Source organism: Gorilla gorilla, chromosome 8, assembly GCF_029281585.2.
Source record: "Gorilla gorilla gorilla isolate KB3781 chromosome 8, NHGRI_mGorGor1-v2.1_pri, whole genome shotgun sequence".
Taxonomy (NCBI): domain Eukaryota; kingdom Metazoa; phylum Chordata; class Mammalia; order Primates; family Hominidae; genus Gorilla; species Gorilla gorilla.
This window is the reverse complement of record NC_073232.2, coordinates 45,265,743-45,284,319: the sequence shown is the minus strand read 5'-3', so window position 1 is coordinate 45,284,319 and position 18,577 is coordinate 45,265,743. Positions and strand designations below refer to the sequence as shown.

The window sequence follows — 18,577 nt, the reverse complement described above, 5'->3', positions numbered from 1 at the left end:
CCAAAGTGTCGGGATTACAGGTGTGAGCCACCGCGCCCAGCCATTTTAACGATTTTTAATTAAACACTATAGTGGCATTAAGTACATTCTTGTAGCTGTGCAACCATCAGCACCATCCATCTCCAGAAGCTTTACATCTTCTCAGGCTGGAACTCCTTACCCATTAAACAGTCACCGAGGCTTTTAAAATAGTGGTTTTTGGAGATGGCAGGCAGCCCTCCTTGAGAAGCGTGAGGGAAGTTGTGAGAGAATGTGAGAGAATGTGGAACACTCTGGGGAGAAGGCGCAGGAATTTGAGGGGAGAAAGCAAGGGCCCCAGGGCAGTCAGGCTTAGCAAGCTCACCTCCGGGATGCTGCCAGGGCTCCGAGAGTCCCCTGCATGGGCTCTTTCCTTCCTTCCACAGCCACCCCAGCCCCACCATCCTGGCCTCACCCTCTCTCCCTATAAGGAAATGGTGGGCATTTTAACAATTTCGCTGCCTCCTGCCAGCAGCAGCCCACTCCTGCACCCTCTTCAGAGACTTGAAGTGGGTGACAACTACTGATGCGTGGGCCTGGGGGTGCAGAAAGGGACTTGTCCACGGGTCTCTAAGTGTCAAATGTCAGGTAGGTGTGAAGTCAGAGCCAGGAGACCAGCTTCTGGGGGGTATGGGAGGTGTTGAGTGTTGAGAGAAAGCAGGGTTTCATTCTCTTCTTGACCCCCTTGGGAAAGAGGCCCCCTGGGGAGCTGGAGGTAGAATCACAGTTAAGGCCTCTTCTGGTCCTAGAGGTTCCCACCAGCCTTTGAAAGTCCTGGAATGTTTAGCTGGAGAAGCCTGGGGGTGGGGGTATGAGATGGTGTTTCTCAAATATTTCAGAGGCAGCCCCCTGGGAGGAGGTACCTGTGCTCTGGTGGTCCCAGTGGTGGAGGTGGGGGGTGGGAGGTGAGGGGAAGTCAAAGAATAGCTGGAGAGTGAGGGGAGCCACTGAGAAGTGGATGTCGGGTTCATGCGTGGAGAAGGGTGAAGGACGTCCTAACACCCCGCACAGTTCGCGGGGAAGCGGATGGCCTCTGAAGGAGTGAGATCGCCGTCACTGGGAGGATTCAAGTCAGGCAGCAGTTTAGTAGCCGTATACAAGCGCTCTGGAGTCAGAGAGGGCTGGGGAACATTGCGCAAGTTCCTCAATTGCTGTGTGCCTGAATTTCTTCATTTGTAAAATGAGGATAGCAATGGAACCTGCTCTAAGGGTTTTGTGAGGAGTGAGATCATGATTCTAACACAGTAGCCAGCACTTAGAACGCACCCAGGATAGGACAGGAGTGCATGGAGGGGATTCTTGGATGAGGTGGGGAGTTAGATTAACACCTCACTACGAGCCCCCCAGCCTGGATTTTCATGGAAGGAGTGCCCTGGGGCTCATTGTGGCAATGCCCCTGAGTTATCTGAAGTTCGCCACCTGCCACCAAATGGGCAGTTTACCCACCCACCCCCCATTGACGGGGTCTGAGGACAGTACCTTGTGATTACGCACAAGGCAGGGGTTATTTATCCCATTTTACAGATGAAGAGACTGAGGCTGAGAGGCTCCTTGGCTTCCCACACATGGGAAGACAGGAATGAGATGAGGATTCAGGTTTCCAGAAGCCTGGTCAGGGGACTTGACCTGTTGTGATGGCCCTTATGGAGCCTGGCCCCTGGGCTTCCCTCTGTCAGAGTAGTTGCCTGTCTTACTGGGAAGAAGGCAGGTGTGGTCCACCAGGTAAGGTTTTTTTTGAGATGTAGTTTTGCTCTTGTCACCCAGGCTGGAGTGCAATGGCGCGATCTCGGCTCACTGCAACCTTCACCTCCTGGGTTCAAGCGATTCTCCTGCCTCAGCTTCCTGGGTAGTGGAGATTATAGGTGCCCGACACCATGCCCAGCTAATTTTTGTATTTTTAGTAGAGAGGAGGTTTCACCACATTGGCCAGGCTGGTCTCGAACTCCTGACCTCAGGTGATCCACCCGGCTCGGCCTCCCAAAGTGCTGGGATTACAGGCTTGAGCTACTGCGCCTGGTCACCAGGCAAGGTTTTTAAGGAAACTTTCTTTCCCTAGAGCCCAAGTGTGGAGCCCCCGTTCCCTGCCTTTGCCCACAAGGAGCCCCTGCCCAGGACTTCTTATGGACGGGGTGTAGTGGGCAGAGCACAGCAGCCTCACCCTAGCCCATGAGGCAGGACTCTGTGTGTGTGTGTGTGCGTGTGTGTGTGTGTGTGTGTGTTTTGAGATGGAGTCTCGCTCTGTCACCCAGGCTGGAGTGCAGTGGTGTGATCTTGGCTCACGGCAACCTCCGCCCCCCAGGTTCAAGCGATTCTCCTGAGGAAGGACGCTTATTATGGTCCTATAGTAGATAAAGAGACTGAGACTCGGGGCACACAGCTGGTAAGGGACAGAGCTGGGATTTAAATCCAGTAGCGTGGATTTTTAAAGTTTGCCTTTATCTACCCACAGTGGAGGGGGCACGGTACCATCTCTGAATCCATTACCTCTAGCCGCGGAAGGCACCTTGGATTTAGGGACTGCATGTGTTCCTTCTGAGCCTTGGCCAGCACACCCTTAAGAGGAGCTGGCATCGCTGGGGCCTCTGCCAGTTGGAGTTGGGAACATCTCACCCCAGGCTGGCAGGCCGCTAAGGGTCAGATTGGCCTATCAGCCAGAGGATTACCTCGGAGTCCCTTGGAACATGGATTCCCAAATGTGAAACATTCTACCGTGGCCTTAAACCCTCCGAGGGGGCTTTCCCAGGCTCAGCCCTGGAGATTCTGGCTGAGGAGGGCTGGGCGGAGCCTGGGAGTCTGTCGTGTAACCCCTCCACCAGTGATTCAAATGCACACACAGGCAGGCTGGGGAACAACTGTTTACTCCTAACTGCTGGACCGTGAATGCTTGTCTCAGATTGTCTGGGGGTGTCTGGAGGGGCCTTCCAACCAGCGGAGCTCCGGCGGCTGCTAGTTGAAGTGAATGTGCATTGAATGCATTATGCTTCTGAGTTTGCTGTAGAGGTGAGCGGGCTGATAAGCTGGGCTGGGTTCCCCTGGGTCACCCCTGCCTGCTGCTGGGTGCCTGCAAGATGCAAAGGGTGGGTGGGCTGGCTGGTGTCTGTGCCTTCTGAGAAGCCTAGACCTCAGCTAGCACCACAAGAAAGGAGACTGAGTCAGGTCATGAGTTCCTCATTGCTGGGAATAGTCAAGCAGAGGCAAGGGGGTTTAGTACAGGGCTGCTCCAGGTCTGGCAGGGTGCACTGACTGGCTTCTTAGAGTCCGTTTCTTTTTTCTTTTTTTTGAGATGGAGTCTCGCTCTGTCACCCAGGCTGGAGTGCAGTGGTGCAATCTCGGCTCGCTGCAAACTCTGCCCCCTGGGTTCAAGCAATTCTCCTGCCTCAGCCTCCCGAGTAGCTGGGACTACAGGCACCCGCCACCACGCCTGGCTAATTTTTGTATTTTTAGTAGGAACAGGGTTTCACCATGTTGGCCAGGCTGGTCTCAAACTCCTGACCTCAGGTGATCTGCCCGCCTCAGCATCCCAAAGTGCTGGGATTGCAGCATGAACCACTGTGCCCGGCTCTGACTCTGTTTCTTTAAATTGCATTTATTACGTCCATTGTATTGTGATGGCGGAAGGGGTGAATGGTGTGATATTTGGGGGCTGCTTTAAAACACTCCAACAAGGAAAAGGAAAACAGTAGATGAAGCAAGTGTGGCAAAATCTTGATAACTGTCATATCTGGACAATGGGTGTATAGAATCGATTATACTATTCTCTACATTTGTGCATATGTAAGAATGTTCCAAATTAAAATGACAAACGACTTAATTATTAGAATGTCAGAAATGCATGGTGTAAAAAACTCAACTATACAGTAGGATAGTGGGAGGTCAGTCTGCTCCCCTCTCCCAGACCCCAGTCCTCTCTTAGGACTAAGTCCTCTTTTCAGCCTCTTCTACAGCCTTCCAGAGGTTGACTGTGTGTATACAAGCCTATGAGTATAAGTGTGATTTATTATTTTTATTATATAATAAATAATATTATTATTTATTATATTTTATTTTTTGACACAGGATCTTACTCTGTCACCCAAGCTGGAGTGCAGTGGCATGATCTTGGCTCACTGCAACTTCTGCCTCCTGGGTTCAAGCGATTCTCCTGCCTCAGCCTCCCAAGTAGCTGGAACTACAGGCACGCACCACCATGCCCAGGAAATTTTTGTATTTTTATTTTTATTTTATTTATGTATTTATTTTTTGAGGTGGAGTTTCACTCTTATTGCCCAGGCTGGAGTGCAATGACACGATCTCGGCTCATCGCAACCTCCGCCTCCTGGGTTCAAGTGATTCTCCTCCCTCAGCCCCCTGAGTAGCTGGGATTACAGGCATGCGCCACCACACCTGGCTAATTTAGTTTTTTTTTTTTTTTGTGGTACTTTTAGTAGAGATGGGGTTTCACCATGTTGGCCAGGCTGGCTTCAAAGTCCTGACCTCCCTCATGATCCTCCCGCCTTGGCCTCCCAAAGTGTTGGGATTATAGGCGTGAGCCACCGCGTCCGGCCTGAATTTTTGTATTTTTAGTAGAGACGAGGTTTCTCCATATTAGCCAGGCTGGTCTTGAACTCCTGACCTCAGGTGATCCATTGGCCTTGGCCTCCCAAAGTGCTTGGATTATAGGCATGAGCCAACGCGCTCAGCCTCGATAGTATTATACATTTATTACTCTTATCCCTGGATACTGGGTTTCCAAGCTCGCTGCACATTTCTGTGTGTGCATCTGGGTGGGTGTAACTGTCGGACAGGATTCTGTGGTTGGAATCCATGTGACTTATTCATCACCTTAGAGACAGATACTGAGGCTGCCTCCAGCACCCCACTGTCATGGTCAACACCACTGTGGTCATCCTTGTCCATGTCCATCTCTGAATCTTGCCCTTTACTCTAGCAAGCATTTTTTCTCAGCCCACATACATCTGCCTTGGGTTTTAAAATAGCTGCACGGTGTTCCTAGTTTTGGATGTTCCATAGTTTAGCCAATCACCTCTCTATTGACAGACCTTTCAATCTTCTCTTTCAACATCTCACTCAAACTATGAATAGCCTTGTTCAGTTGTCAGTTTGCACACATGCAAGCACATTTCTAGGCGAAAGTCCTAGTGATGGAATTGCTGAGGCAAAGGGTCTGTGCCTTTGTCATTTGCATGGATACTGCCAGAAAAGTGTGAGAATATCTGTTTCCCACCCATCAGCAAAGCTGTCTTCCAGCGCTTAGGTTCTTTGAGGCTCAGAGAGTGGTGGCCTGGCTGGGATAACACAGCCAGTGAGGGTTGGCACTGAGCCTGGCATGCAGGAAACTGAACCCTGGCCAGTGACCTTCCCAAGGCACTGCTTTGGCTTCTTCATGCCCGAAGCTTCACAGAGTCTGGGACCTTCCTAGCAAGTCTGGGGGCCTCGGCCTTTGGAATGTGCCTGGTAAGCAACCCCTCCAAGTGCCCACTAGCCCAGAGCAGTGTCAGCCTTGGAGCTCGTCACACGAAAGCCCCTGGGAGGTTGTGTCAGGCCTGGCCTCCGTAGATCCCTGACCCCTTCCTCACCCCCACCTCCCTGCAGCATCTTCATAAAGGGCTCTGTCGGAGTGAGACATCCTTGGGAGCCTGGAGTGGTGTTGCCTGGAGACAACTGGGCAACAGATCTGAGTTATTTATTTATTTATTTATTTATTTATTTATTTATTTATTGAGACGGAGTTTTGCTCTTGTTGCCTGGGCTGAAGTGCAATGACGTGATCTTGGCTCACTGCAACCTCCACCTCCCGGGTTCAAGCGATTCTCCTGCCTCAGCCTCCCCAGTAGCTGGGATTATAGGTGCCTGCCACCATGCCTGGCTAATTTTTGTATTTTTAGTAGAGATGGGGTTTCACCACGTTGGCAGGGTTGGTCTCAAACTCCTGACCTCAGGTGATCTGCCTGCCTCAGCCTCCCAAAGTGCTGGGATTACAGGTGTGAGCCACTGCGCCTGGCCAGATCTGAGTTATTTAAAGGAGGGAGAGGGTGGGACGGAAGGGGTGACAGCCTATTTATTCAGGGATGGATGGTCCTGCTGCTGCAGGGTTTGGCAGCCCCCTCCCACCCCTTGTCTTTCCCAGTGTCCAGAGCCTGGGACTCTGCAGTGAGACCCAGTAGAAGGCCACTTGGAGCACCTTTCTGACGGCAGTAGTGGTGGGGGATTCTCTGCATGCCCCAGGGGGCTCTGTACGAGTGCTGGCTGGGGGAGCGAGGAGGTGTGGGCAGAAGGACCAAGCATTGGAGAGGAATCTTCTGATGTTGATAACCACAACTCCTATTATGAACTTCCTCTCAGACAGCTATTTGCTAAGAATTTTAAATTTATTAGTTCATTTGATCTCAAAACTCGTCAAGGTAGGTATGACTATCCCCATTTTACAGATGTGGAAACTGAGGCTCAGAGAGACATTAAGTGACTTGCCTGAGGTCACACAGCTAAGTGGCAGAAAGCAAATGAAAACTCAGGTCTTGTCTGATGCAGAAGCCAGAACAAACCTCCGTACATTGCTAGAGATGGCAGGGCCCTTGAATGCACCCACGTCTCCCCACCCCTAGCTGACCCTGCCCTGCTGGGTGCTGCCAATCGTGCTTCCCCAGCACCCTGGCCCCACCCCGACTCTGCAGGAAACACAGGACTCTGAAATGATCCGTGACTTGTCTGCCTCTCCCACAGGTCTGTGAGCACCTCGAGGGCAGGGCAGGGTCTTATTCATCTCTGTGTCCTGAGCCCAGAGTCAGGCACATAGTGGGCACTTAAAGAGCATTTCCACATGGAGCTTGGATGCTTGAGCAGCTCTCCCTCAGACAGTCCCTCCATTATTCCTAGAGCCAGGTGACCTGCGACTCCTTGACGTCGACAACCGAGTAGTCCTTCCAGTTGAAGCCCCCATAGAAGGGGCCAGCTGTCTATCTATGGACCCTCACTCTCTCCCTGACAGCCCTGCAGGGACCAGAAGAAATGATCCTTCTTTTTTTTGTTGTGTACTTGTTTACTGTCCTCCCAGCCCACTAAAATATCAGTTCCATGAAGGCAGGAACTTGTCTGCCTCATTCACTTCTCAGGGGATAGAACAGTCTTGGAATATAGAAGGGGCTCCATAAATGTTTGTTGACAGACTAATTTTTTTTTTTTTAATTGAGACGGAGTCTGTCACCCAGGCTGGAGTGCAGTGGTGTGATCTCAGCTCACTGCAACCTCTGCCTCCCAGTTTCAAGCGATGCTCGTGCCTCAGCCTCCCAAGTAGCTGGGATTACAGGCGCACACCACTATGCCTGGCTAATTTTTTTGTATTTTTAGTAGAGACGGGGTTTCGCCATGTTGGCCAGGCTGGTCTCGAACTCCTGACCTCAGGTGATCCACCCCCCCTCAGCCTCCCAAAGTGTTGGGATTACAGGTGTGAGCCACAGTACCCGGCCTGACTGACTAAATAAATGAATGAAATATTCGTGGAATGAATGAGCCAGGATTCCTCCCTGCTTTTCTCTCCTGATCTGATGGAGCATCTCCCTGTAGAACCTGAAGAATGTTCTGGAGCTAGAATCACACTCCTGCCACATGTCCTGGGTGCTCTTCGGTCAGGCCCTTAAGTGGTCCTGTGGGGAGGGAGGGGAGCAAGATCTGGTCCCTGCTCTTAGGAACCTCATTGTTCTGTGCAGCATGTTCAAACTGGAGGTCACGGGCAAAATCAGTGTAGTGCCCTGCAGTCAGCAATAACAAAAAGAAATAGGATAAAATAGATTAGAGGGCCGGGCGTGGTGGCTCACACCTGTAATCCCAGCACTTTGGGCAGCCGAGGCAGGTGGATCACCTGAGGTCAGGAGTTTGAGACCAGACTGGCCAACATGGTGAAACCCTGTCTCTACTAAAAATACAAAAATTATCTGGGCGTGGAGGCGGGCGCCTGTAATTCTAGCTACTCAGGAGGCTGAGGCAGGAGAATTGCTTGAATCCAGGAGGCGGAGGCAGCAGTGAGCCGAGATTGTGCCACCACCACTGCACTCCAGCCTGAGACTCTGTCCAAGGAAGGAAGGAAGGAAGCAGGATGCATCCAATGCAGTAAGGCTAAGCATTTTTTTGTGAATAACACACATTCACATATCTGTGTAGCCGGCCCTGGTGTAAAATGTATTTCTTACTTTGGGTCTTGATAAAAAAAGGTTTGAACCTTGTGTATGAATTTGGGAGTCGGGGGACATAATCCTTAGGCTTAGACCCAAAGAAGGATATAACCAATAAAATGAATAATCCTGCCCATAATATGATGCCGATAACTGAATATGTATCCTGCGCCAGACGGGGATGCTCAGGTCCCAGGGCCTGGCAGGGAAGGGAGGGGAAGGATTCCAGAGTGGACAGAGATCCCATGGGCAGATAGGGGAGGAGTCCAAGGCAAATTGCCTGGAGGAGGAACCTGAACTCAGCCTCCGAACACCCCTCTGCCCTGGCAGGTTCAGGGCTAGGTCATGGTGTGAGCTTGGGTGGCAACAGTAATGACAGGAACAGCTGTCATCAGTAAGTACTTGCTGAGTGCCAAGCACCTTTTATCCTCCAGACTTTCCCAGGAAGCAAGAACTGCTCTTTGCATCATTTTACAAATGAGGAGACTTGGAGCAATGTGGTAACTTGTAGCATAGGGGTCACATGGTGGTAAAGTTGCTGTGGCTAGATCCAAGCCCAGGTCTGCCCTGCTTAAAGCCCTTGTCTTTAGGATTGCACACAGAAGGGGGCTGAAAAAGTGGGAGTGCTGGATGCTGGAGATGGGGCAGTGGGCCTGGAAGGGCGGATGGCCAGGGCAGACAGGGGATCCGTCTGTATTGGGATTCAGGCGTCACGGATGAGTTTGCCTGAGGCTCAGAGACCACTGGGCTCAGGGCGAAATTGCAGGCCCCAAGACTCCCACCCTGAAGGGTGCACATGATCCCTGTTCTTGGCAGTAAGGTGGTCACAAGGTGGTCACAAGGAGCAAGGCCAGCCCATGTCCTGATGTTGTCCACTCCTCAGGTCCAGTGTCCCTCAGCTGTGGCAGATGTCAGGGGAGTGGGGAGTAGAGAAGAGCAGCGAGGGCCTGTTTCCCATCTTTGATCAAGATTCATCTTTGCTGGTTTGAACCCAGCTCCTCTGCTTTCCAGCGAGTCATTTGTGCCTGTCAGGAAATCATTTCTGGCTTGAGTGTTCCCTGGAGGGAATCTGGGGTTCCCACAGCTCATGTTTCTGCCCAGGAACTGAACTTGGGAGCTCTCTCCCAAGAGCACCAGCACCTTGCTTGGGCTGATGGGGCAGTGGATGGCCACAGGCGAGTCTGTCGGGGCGTGAGTAACAGGTTACTCATATTCTTTGCAGCAGCAGCTTGTCTGGTTTTGGACGGTTGCAGGTGCTTTGTGTGTCTGCTACACGTACACACACATACACACATGCTCACTCATAAAGCCACACTCACTCCCACTAGACACTTGCACAAACATGGATCCCTGCAAATATGAGTTCACGCACGAGCAATACAAGCATGATAACATGGTGTCTTGGATGCTTGTGTGTAGGGGATGTGGGTGCTGGCAGTGCTGGTGGAGTGCTGGGTGAGTGGGGGTCAGTCCCGACCTCTCTCCTTCCTGAGATCCTGTTCTGGGACCCATGAATCTTTTCTCAGGGGATTTTGGGCTTCTGCTCTGAGCTTCCAGATTTCTCAGGAATCTTCTGCTGCAGTTTGAGAGGCTCGAATGGGCTCAACTGAGAGCTGGCTCGACTGATTCTTTCGTTCTGCCTGGGGCTGGGGAGAGAGCAGGATGCCTTCTCTTGGGTGTACCCAGGGCTGCTCTGTGGCCTTCTCTCCTTCAACATTCAGTCCTTGTTCCCCTCCCAGGCCCACGGTGGGGCAGATCTGACTGAATCTTTCTTGTGGTTGGGACTCTCCTAGCCCCACGGCCAGCAGACAGCCAGGGCTGCAGGACTTGCTATTCTGAGTAGGGACTTGGCAGGCCCTCTGGGGGGCTGGTGGTGGGCTGGTGAGGCTGGGCACTGTGGTTTGGATGCAGTCTGTGGCCTGACCCTGAGGAACCTCCAAGCCCTCAGCCCCCTACCTACCAGCTGAACCCCGAGGCTGACTGTTAGACCCAGAAGGGTTGTGACTGCAGGCTGTCCTGAGAACATCTTTGTCCTGGGCTTTTCTGCTTGGTTCAACAGAACACCTACTGTGTGTGTGGTGAGTACAAATGAATGTATGGAGACGTGCCAGGCACTGTGCTGTGGGCCAAAAGACAGGTCAGGGACAGGTAGGACATAGCTTTTGTTCTCTGGGAGCTAGAGAGGCACACCGCCATGGATCCCAGCATCTGCTGGGCAGGGAGGGTGAGGGGAAGCAAAGTGTGTGTATTTGTGTGTGTGTATGTGCATATGTGTATGTGCTATGTTTATGTATGTATATATGTGCGCATGCATACCTATAGGCATGCATGTTTATGTATATATTTGTATACATATATGTGCATGTATGTGTATACATGTGTGCATACACATGCACATGTATGTAAATGTATATTTTGCACCTGCTCACACACATGTTGCCCCTACCTTAGTCCTGGCCTAGAAGAGGACATTATCCTGGAATGCATCCTCAGGATGGCAGGCTTCAGCTGGGGAGTCTGACAGCTGGTGGGATGGGATATGGGGCTGCGGCAAGAGGAAGAAGGAAGGAAACTGTGGCCCAGGATGGAGTCCTACAGTGTGCCACACACGATGCCTGGACATTACTTGCCCAGCTCACTGGCTTCTCAAATACCTCTTTGAAGGAGGATGAAGCCATCTTATGGATGTAGAAGTTGGGAATCTGAGAACTTACGTCACTTTTCCCAGACCACACAGCCAGTAAATTGTGAGCCACTTTGAGCCTAGCTCTGCTGAACTCTGAAGGTCAAGTCTGTTTCCCAAGGCCACTACGGGATTTTCTCTGCTGCTGTCCTTTTCACACACCTTGGGTGGCGCAGGAGCAGGTATGGAGCTGAGGACAAGTCTTCCCTGGGCCTGTTTCCTCATTTGTTAAAATAGGGATCAGAAAAGTACCGACCTTATAACTTCGCGAGGCACTTAAGAGCTAGGTGCTAGGGACATGGTGAGACCACCACAATGAGTCATTTCTCTTGTCTTCAGTTATTCTTAGGGGTCATGGGGAATGTGTTCCCCTCTCCCAGCCCAGCGCTCTCCAGCCTGACAGAGGTGGGGCCTACACTGCCTGTATCCTGGGGCAACCCCAGCTCGCCCAAATCCAGCTCCAGTCCTGAATGGGGGTGAGGCAGGTGGTAACAGGTGAGAAAAAAGGATTTCCCGAGTGTGGAGCAGCGAGAGGGAGGAAGTGACTCACCAACCACAACAAAGCCTATCTCTCCGCGAGGAAGCACCAGCGAGGAGTGAACGCACGCACGTGGGTGCGTTCACCCACGTGCTCGCGGGGGCGTGCGGGGCCGTCGGAGTGGGCCGGGCTGGCTGCCGCCTAGTGCTAGTCCGCGCGTGTGGGGTGAGGAGTGGTGGTGGGGGGCAGGCCTATGGTGCGGGTCACTGCCTGGAGCCGCATGATGGGTGTGGGCGGAGGGACCCCTCTCCATCCAAAGCTCTGCTCTGCTGTTCCCCTCTCACCTCTGGGGGCCGAGGGGCGCGTTTCCTTAGGACCCCGGGGCGTGGGAGAAGCCCCTGCTTGGGGGGACCGTCTGCTGTTTAGGGGCTCCCCTTCGACACGTGGGAGGCAAAAGTGCAGAGCGCACGATCATCCAGCTCCGGCCGCACTGCACAGCGAGGCCGGCCCGGAGCCCGGATGCTGGGCTCGGTCCCGCCGAGGCTCGGCCTGGCTGTAAAGCAGAGGGGGGCGAGGGAAGCCGGGCCAGCGGTTGTCGCGGGTAGCCGGCGTCCGGGACGGGGTGTGGCGCCCAGAGCGCTGCTGCCTCTCGCAGCCAGGAGGCTGGATGTCGGGTTTGGGTGTCTTCCAGAAGGAGCCGCACTAGCGACGAGGGAAGAGGAACTGGCTTCCCGGGCAGTCTCCCCCTCCCCAAACTTTTCCTCCTCGCGGAGGGGGCGGGCGGAGGGAGGAAGCGCAGCCGGGGAACGTGGCGCCCGCGTTCCTCCCGCCCGGGGGCTGCGGCTGGGGTGAGTGTGTCTTTAAATCTGAGCCCCCCGCCCCTCGCGGTGGGGCTGGGGCTCGCGGTCCGGGCGGGGGCGGGCGCGGTGATTGGCGGCCGGGTCGGGTCCGCCCCTCGGCGTTGGGTAGCGGGGCGCTGGGGAGCAGCGCGGCGCGCACGGGCCGGGGCGCGCAGGTCCCGTCGCCGGTGAGCACGGGCTCCCTCTCGCGTGGCCTCGCCTGGTCCGCCTGGCCTGCCCACCTCCGGAGCCACCTCTGCCCCCGCATGTGCTGGCGAAGTTGGGAGGAGCGAGCTGGAGCCAGAGCGCGCGCCGGGCGCGCCCCGTCGCTGCCTGACTCGGCGCCCGCAATTCGGGCGCAGCACGCCGGCCGCAGGAGCACGGATGCCCCCCGGAGCCGCGGGCTGGCAGGTACCGAAGTGTCCTGCCCTGGGGCTGGCGAGGGGAGGGCAAATCTGGAATCCCCCGGGCACCCCCCAGCCCGAGGCTGCTCCAGACACCAACTCCCCATCCTTTGGAGAGGTGAGGTCCTGGGCCTTCACCCCACACCCGCTCAGGATTGGTCCCTGGGAGGCAAGAGGGACTCACAGGGAGCAGTTGCTGGGTGGTTGTGTGTGTTGGACCCTGGGCTACCCCCTCTCCCGAGTTCCCTGGGTTTGGTGTAGGCATGGCCTGGTGACAATTCCACTTTTCATTGCCAGACCTGGGAGCATGGCCAGGAACTAGGGTTCCCCGCGAAGTTAGGGGGAGATTGGGGAGAGGGAAGCCGCTTCATGACCGAGATGGGGTCTTGGGACTCATCTCTAGGGGGCGTGAGGCCCTCAGACCCAGGACGAGTCCAGAAGTCTCAGTGGGCACAGGCTTTGATTCTTGGCCCAGTCTGGCCCTCTTCCTCTGTAGGCCCGGGTCTCCGAGGAGAGTACATTTTTCAGTTTTCAGAGGGTTTTCCTGAAGGGGCAGTAACCTGTCAGAGAGAGAGTGGCCTATGGGAGACCGGGCTCCTGAAGGTGGCCGGGATGGTTGGAGCTCTTTCTCTTGGGTTGTCAGAGATGGGAGTAAAGCTTCATGGCCCAGGGAATCTTCTGGGCATCTCTGCTCTCCCAGCCAGAGGCCTAGGAACCAACTCCTTGGCTTCTGGGTAGAGTAACCTGAACCCAGTGGCCGAGCACCTCTTAAATGCCAGGAAGGGCACTGGGCCGTGCCCCTGGAATGTGTGGATGGGGGAGGATTTGGAGGATTCTGTCCTCAGGAGGCTCAGCCCCTGGGGGCAAGACAGGACATAAACACACAAAGTTCCCCGATACAGGGTTTCAATACCAGTCCTGGACTGGTGATAGTGGAAAGCCAAGAGGCTACACACCATTAATTGCTATGTGAGTAATGTAGGCTGCGAGAGTGCCAGGGCAGCAGAGATCCAGTTCCATGCAAGCAAGCAAATGTGCTGAAATGTTCCAGCTCCATGCCCGCCCTTCCTTATTACCTTGCTTCAAGGGCAGGGAGCAGCAGGGGCGCTGAGGAGGTTCTCCTGCATTCATCCCCACCCACTCCCAGGTTTGTTTGTTTCCTGCTGGTGGATTTCTGAAGTAACCCATTTGGTTTCTTGGCTTGGGCTGAGCACAGGACACTCCTAGTTGCCCTGTGGCTCCTGGGGTTTGGGGTCTAGAGCCAGCCTTGTAGGAGGTTCAGAGGTAAGCAGGAGGAAGTCCTCACTTCCTTTCTGAAGAGCCTCCGTCGCGGGGGGTTGGGGTAGGTCGGGAGGCTGGCAGGCACTGGGCCAGTTTCCTATGAGTGCAGACAGACCCCAGGTGGTGCATGCATCCCCCTCCCTTTCCTGGCCAGTGTTGGGGGTGGGCACAGTAGGGCCCAGGTGGCTTGAGGTGGGTGGTTCCTGGCACAGCTCTGACCTCACTTCTGTGAGGCTCTGCTGTATCTGGGGCCCTGCGCCCTCCCTCATTGTCCCTGGCAGGTTTCTGTTTTTCTGGAACACTTTGTGGAGGTGGCAGTGTGCTCATGCTCGTGGCCTTGGGTGCAGTTCTGGGAGTGGGAGTTGCTGAGCTCACCCCGAAGCCCTTGGCTGGCACTGTGAGAACTTGTGTGAACACACTTGCCTGCCTCCAAACAGGTGGTGCACAGACCTGGGTTACCCAGGCACCTGTGGGGGATGCCCCGTGTGGGCAGAGACGTGAGTGCGTGTGTGTGCTCAGGTTTACAGCTGTGTGGGCAGAGACATAGAGGAGCTGGATACATATGTACATGAGGACAGACACAGGAGGATGGTGGGGGTGAGCAAACAACGCGGGGACACAGACATGTGCGGGGACAGACATACATGAACCCATCAGCGTGGGCCACGTATGGACTGCAGACACGTACATAGAAATACACCTTCGCTGGGATCTGAATCTCCCCACATGGGAGGCAGACATGTAAGTGGACAGACATATAGGTAGACCCACCAGAGCACAGACGGGGATGGGAACCGACATTCCCAGACAAAAGACTCGGAGCCACAGGGAAGCCGCTCAAGTACCTGGGCAGAATGGAGTTGGCTGTGAGCTCCTGGGGGGCACAGACACATATGCTTGCCAGAGCCAGCTGACAGCAGAGGCCAGGAACCAGACACAGGTGGGTTCTGAGAGGTAGGCCGAGGCGCGCATTGCCTGGTTATCACTGTTTCCCTGCGTGGCACAGTGCCCGGAAGTTGTCCTGTTTGGGGTGGTGATGGTACAGGTGCTCTGTGGTGGAGCTTATTTCTAGACTCTCACTTTGGGGTTTGAGGACCCCAAAAAGCTCAGTCTCCTGTGTTTTACTCCGAGAGTCATTTGGCCTCTCCACCTCTGCATTACAAGGCTGTGTTTGTGCCTTAAGTGCCAGCAGTTGCTCTTTGAATTTTGATTCTCATCTTCCCTGGATCTCCAGAGGCTTCCTGAAGTGAGGCTGTGTGGCCTGGGTAGGGTGCTCCAACTGTTCCTTTCCTACCAGAACAGGAGAGGAACTGCCTGGGGATTCTCCTTCTGAACCCAAGCCTGCGTGTCTTTGACAGGGATCCCCCAGGTGAGAGAGAGAGCACACATGTAGCTGCGTCTGTGATGAGAGCCACTGCCCTCTGGGGCGGGCTCCTTCTCTGCTAAGCCCCGGGCTTGCACAGGGAAGGGGTCCCCTACCTGGCTATGCTCAGGTCTCCTCTGCCCAACCTGGCACCTGAGAGACAGCCCAGATTCTAGATATGCTTTGATACTCATGCACCATGCAACCTCCAGCAAGTCAATTAATGTATTGGTTTCCTCATCTTTAGAGTGGGGTCAGTAACCTCTACCTCCTTGTGGGTTCAGTGGGAGAAAATCAGTGCAAAGCATGTGGCCCAGTGCATGGCATGGAGTGAGTGCTCAGTTGATGTGGCGGTGGGGGCCTTTGATTATGAGCCATCCCCTATGGCCAGGACTCTGCAGGGCTTCCTCAGCAGCCAGGTGCATGGCCCTGGGCCTCTGGGTGAGGCCTGGAGCAGGCTGGGTGGGCCAGGCACCTCTCATGTGAAAGCTGGAGGGCTTTGTCCTCAGTCGGTGCCCACTAGTCCCTCCTTAGCCCTGTGGGACCTCCATACACGGGGTCAGGAAATGGCAGGCTGGGCGGGCGTATGGAAGCTTGGGCCTGCTGACTGCTGGGCCTCTGGGAGGGGAGCCAGTGGTTTGCTAAGAATAGTCCCAAATCATGGCTTTCGCCTCCCAGAGGGCAGCCCAGCCATGTGCTGCCCCTGTCTCGGGCCAAGGCACTTGCAGATGGACTTTTTATGTTTCCTGTAACTGGTGCTCAGCACAGGATTGAGCCTGGGAGCAGCAGGCTTAGTCTGGGAGGAGGCTCTGTTTGTCTTCCGAGGCCTTTGGCTGGGACCCGGGGAAAGAGAAGGTCTGGAAGCACTGGCCTTTATAATCCCTGAGTTCCTTTTCCACTTAGGGCTTTTCCTGACACATCTGCCTCGACCATCTTCCTACCTGCAAATAGACCTGTTGTGATTAAGAACACTGGCTCTGGAAAGAAACTACCAGGGTCTGAATTTCTGCTCCCTCCCTCATTAGCCATGTGGCCCAGGGCAAGAAACTTAACCTCTCTGTGCCTCAAGTCCCTTGTGTAACAGGGTTAAGGATAGCAACTCCCTTATGAGAATGTCACAAGGATGAAAGGAGGTAATCGCAGAGAGCTTCCGAGGCTGTCTGGCTCCTAGGAAGTACTCAGTAAACATTAGGTGCTTATGTTATTACCATGATGTTATTCTCTCAGCAGAGGCCAGGATGCTTGCACAGGACCAGATGGTGGGAAGGGACCAGCGTGGCATCTTGATGTGGGTTCCTGAGCTTTCTTGGCCCTGGGTTCAGTATGAGGTGCAGGGGCTCCGAAGGTAGATTAAACTCTGTCCCTGCCAGGAGGTGAGTGAGGTACATGCAGACACCATGTCTGGTTCTGTGATGGGGTCTGTGCTAGTTATGGTTGGAGCCTGAGGGAGGGAATGGCTGGCCTGGGGTGTGTGTGATGCTTCATGTGGGCTTTGAGGGATGGCCAGGAGTTTGCAAAGGAGGAGGGCAAGGCTTCCCCAGCAGAAAGAGCAGCGTGGCAGAGGTGTGACAGCCCTTGGGAAGCATTTTGTGTATTTCCCATAACTGGCATGTGGGCTGACTTTGGCTTTAAGGGGTGCCCCTGCCTGGGCTGAAGCTGGGGCACTGATGAGAGAGGCAGGTGGGGTGTCTGGGTCATCTGCACACCCATGGAAGGCAGTAGAGGACATCTTTGGGAACTGGGTGTGTCACTGCCAATGCTTTGGGCTCCCAGGGAGCTGGGGCTTTCAGAAATTCCCCAGGGAGGGAGGATGTGGTGCTGCGAGGGCTGTGGGTACCCTGGGAAATGGCCAACAGGCTGGGATGGGGCCCATGGGAGGGGAGAGGGGTGGGTGCCCTGAGATGACCTGGGACCCTGCCAGCTTCTGCATCCTGCTGAGCCCCAGGCCCTTCCTCTCTGTGGGCTGTGCCGGCCTCTGTCTGGCCTTCCCAGAGTGGAGGCCTGGGACGCTGGGACATTTTTCGAAGATTCTGTTTAGAAAGCACAGAGGGGACTTCTCCTCCCCTTTTCCTTTTCCTGGAATGGAGAATCTCCTGAAGGAGTTAACCCCTTTCCTGCTGGTCACAGAGTGGCCCATGGATGTGTCCCCCGCTTTTTTTAGGATCACTGTTTTATTGTTGCCCTTTCTGTTACACGGGATGTATACATCAGGTGCTGAAAGGTACAACACATTCTGCAACTGAGCGCCACCTTCCATGACTGAACAGGCAAAGAAAGTACACTGAACATCAGCATCTGGCAATATATTTTTTGTTTGTTTGTTTGTTTTGAGATGGAGTCTCACTCTGTTGCCCAGGCTGGAGTGCAGTGGCACATTCTTAGCTCACTGCAACCTCTGCGTCCCAGGTTCAAGCAATTCTCGTGCCTCAGCCTCCTGAGTAGCTGGGATTACAGGTGCCCACCACCACGCCCAGCTAATTTTTGTATTTTTAATAGAGATGGGGTTTCACCACATTGGCCAGGCTGGTCTCAAACTCCTGATCTCAGGTGGTCTGCCTGCCTTGGCCTCCCAAAGTGTTGGGATTACAGGCATGAGCCACCGTGCTCGACCCCAATATTTTTCTAAAAAGAGACTAAAATGGATTTAAATTGATTAACACTGTTAAATCACGTCTAATATTTGATACTACATGATTCAATATAGCTGAATGATGCAATGATAGAAAATGTGTTTACATCAAAGAATACAACCAAAATTAAGATAGCAAACAAAACCCATATACTTTTTTTAAACAGGAAGATACTTTTGAAGTGTACATGTAACTGCCCATTCTTTTATTTTATTTTATTGTTTTTTTTTTTTTTTTGAGACAGAGTCTCGGTCTGTCACCCAGGCTGGAGTGCAGTGGCGTGATCTCAGCTCACTCAAGCTCCGCCTCCCGGGTTCAAGCGATTCTCCTGCCTCAGCCTCCTTAGTAGCTGGGACTACAGGTGTGTGCCACTATGCCTGGCTAATTTTTGTGTTTTTAGTATAGACGGGGTTTTGCCATTTTGACCAGGTTGGTTTCGAACTCCTGACCTCAGGTGATCTGCCCGCCTCGGCCTCCCAAAATGCTGGGATTACAGGCATGAGCCACTGCGCCCAGCTGAAACTGCCCATTCTTTTAAAGAAAATTTACTGCAAGCAAAGTTATCAACCTTCAGAAAATGCACACATAGTATTGCTAAGCATCCCCCATTCCAATATGCACACTTGGAAAATACAAAGTTAAACAAATTGTAAACAATAGGTGAGCTTCATATTTTTAAGAATATGGAAAGAAATCCCATTTTTAGCAGTGTTGTA

General features: G+C 53.7%; 1 protein-coding gene across 15 annotated transcripts in view; it reads left to right on the top strand.

The window, feature by feature from the left end:
• PALD1 (phosphatase domain containing paladin 1) overlaps nt 1–18,577 on the top strand; it is a 116,952-nt gene that overhangs the window by 8,538 nt on the left and 89,837 nt on the right. For 3 of the 15 annotated variants that reach the window (XM_055353544.2, XM_055353539.2, XM_055353543.2), the window contains exon 1: nt 12,508–12,594. The exons of 2 other annotated variants lie outside the window; for them this stretch is intronic. The gene's annotated coding sequence lies outside the window, so the exon portion shown is untranslated. Of the gene's footprint in view, nt 1–11,623; nt 12,193–12,304; nt 12,706–16,458; nt 16,605–18,577 lie in introns of those variants that run through there. 10 more of the 15 variants (XM_063710022.1, XM_063710028.1, XM_055353535.2 and 7 more) reach the window with 9 other exon arrangements.